At 45.8% G+C, this 2,321-nt stretch overlaps 1 non-coding gene across 1 annotated transcript; it reads left to right on the top strand.

Moving 5' to 3' along the window:
• The first annotated feature begins 1,908 nt into the window (after positions 1-1,908).
• Positions 1,909-2,015, top strand: LOC121443730. Its single transcript, XR_005973694.1, has one exon. It is a non-coding gene; the product is annotated as a U6 spliceosomal RNA (small nuclear RNA).
• The last annotated feature ends 306 nt before the right edge of the window (positions 2,016-2,321 follow it).

Below are 2,321 nucleotides of genomic sequence, written 5' to 3'. Positions count from 1 at the left end.
ATTACTTAGAGATTCTTGGCTCTCAGTCCACATGTTCACAACTCACAGGCAGTTAATTGCCTGAGAGTGGGTGGGGCCCCTCAAGGGTGAGAAGCAGAGCTGAGCCCCTCTTTTTCTCCCATCTGCTTGCCTTCTTCAAAGGGTGATCAGATATGGTGTCCAGCAGTCTAGGACCTAGAGAAAGAGCAGGACACAGCGAGGCTCAGCTATTCGGCTTGTCCTTAGTACTGAGGATTCCTATAGGGTGTGTCTTAGGGTTTCTATTGCTACAGTGAAATACCATGACCAAAAAGCAAGTTGGGGAGGAAAGGGTTTATAAGGCTAATCTTCCATGTCAAAGGAAACCTAAGCAGGGCAGGAACCTGGAGGCAGCAGCTGATACAGAGTCCATGGAAGAACGTTGTTTACTGGCTTGCTCCAAATGGCTTGACCAGCCTACTTGTAGAACCCAGAACCACTAGCTCAGGCCCACAATGGTCTGGGCCCTCTCCCACCAATCCCTAATTAAGAAAATACCCTACAAGCTTTCCTACAGCCCGATCTTATGGAGGCATCCCCCCCACTTAAAATTAATTAAATTTATTCTTTTATTTTACATCCCAGCCGCAGATTCTCCTCCCTCCTCTCCTCCTACCCTCCTTTCCCCTCTTCCCCCCTTTCCCCCATCCACTCCTCCTTTGTTTCTGTTCAGAAAGGGGCAGGCCTCCTGTGGGTGTCAACAAAGCATGACCTAACAACTTGGGGTAGAACTAAACTCCTCCCCTTGTATTAAGGCTTTGTAGGCAACCCAGTATGAGGACTAGGTTCCCAAAAGCCTGCCAAAGCATCAGGGACAAGCCCTGCTCCCACTGCTAGGAGTCCCACAAGTAGACCAAGTTATACAACTGTCTCATATGTAGAGGACCTAGGTCAGTCCCACGGGGGCTCCTTAGCTCTCTGCGTTCCCTCATGATGACCTTGATCCCCCTGGCTCACACAATCCTTCCTCCCTCTCTTCAACAGGATTCCTGGAGCTTGGCTCAGTGCTTGGCTGTGGATCTCTGCATCTGTTTCTGTCAGTTACTGCACGAAGGCTCTCTGATGACAATTAGGGTAGTCACCCATCTGATTGTAGGAGATGACCAGCGAGTTCAGGCTACCTATCCATTCTTGCTGGGAGTCCATTGCTGGTGGGAGTGCAAACTTTGTAAATCAGTATGGTGGTTTCTCAGAAAATTAGGAATAGATCTACCTTAAGACCTAGCAATACCACTCTTTGGCATACACTCAAAGGATGCTCATTCATACCACAAAGATACTTGCTCAACTATGTTCACAGCATCATTATTTATAATAGTTAGAATCTGGAAGCAACCTAGATGACCTTCAGCTGACAAATAATAAAGAAAATGTAATACATTTACACAATGGAGTATTGTAACATGCAGGGCCTGCTTGTTGGGGTTTCTGTCTGCCTGGTTCCCCAGCCATTTAGTCCCAGAGAAAATCACACAGAGAGTCTACATAAGATATAAACTGATTAGCCCATTAGCTCAGGCTTCTTGTTAGCTCTTATAACTTATATTAACCCATTTTTCTTGTCTGTGTTAGCCACGTGGCTTGGTACCTTTTTTAGCGAGGCAGTCACATCTTGCTTCCTCTGTGTCTGGATGACAACTGCAGACTGAATCTTTTCTCTTCCCAGAATTCTCCTGTTCTCGTTTCCCCGCCTATACTCCCTGCCTGACAACTGGCCAATCGGCAATTTATTAAAACACAATTGACAGGGTACAGACCATTGTCCCACAGCACTAAGAGATTCTAAGTGTGAGTTGGGGCAGCATGCTAGATTAGGGTATCTGAGGTAGAGTGACTCATTCCAGATACCACTGTGCTGGGTTCCTAGGCTGGATAAAAAGAGGAAAGAGAGTGCTCGCTTCGGCAGCACATATACTAAAATTGGAACGATACAGAGAAGATTAGCATGGCCCCTGCACAAGGATGACATGCAAATTCATGAAGCATTCCATATTTTTAATAAATAAATTAAATAAAAAAAAGAAAAGAAAAAGAGGAAAGTGAGTTGAGTTCCATTATTCTTCTGTCTCTGCTTTCTGGTGGTGAACGCGCTGTAGTCTGCCATGATGAACTGTACCTCCATGCTGTGAGCCACAACACCAGGCAAGGAGAATTCTGGGAAGATGAAAGGCACAGAAGGAGTCAGTCACCAGCCAGGCTCAGAGGAAGCAAGATGAGAAAAGGTACCAAGCCACGTGACTAAACACAGGCAAGAATTATGGGTTAATTTAAATTGTAAGATAGTTACCAACAAGCCTTGTCTA

Source organism: Microtus oregoni, unplaced genomic scaffold, assembly GCF_018167655.1.
Source record: "Microtus oregoni isolate MIOR12 unplaced genomic scaffold, Mior012 000002F_ref0000024, whole genome shotgun sequence".
NCBI lineage: Eukaryota > Metazoa > Chordata > Mammalia > Rodentia > Cricetidae > Microtus > Microtus oregoni.
This window is presented reverse-complemented; position numbering and strand designations above follow the sequence as displayed.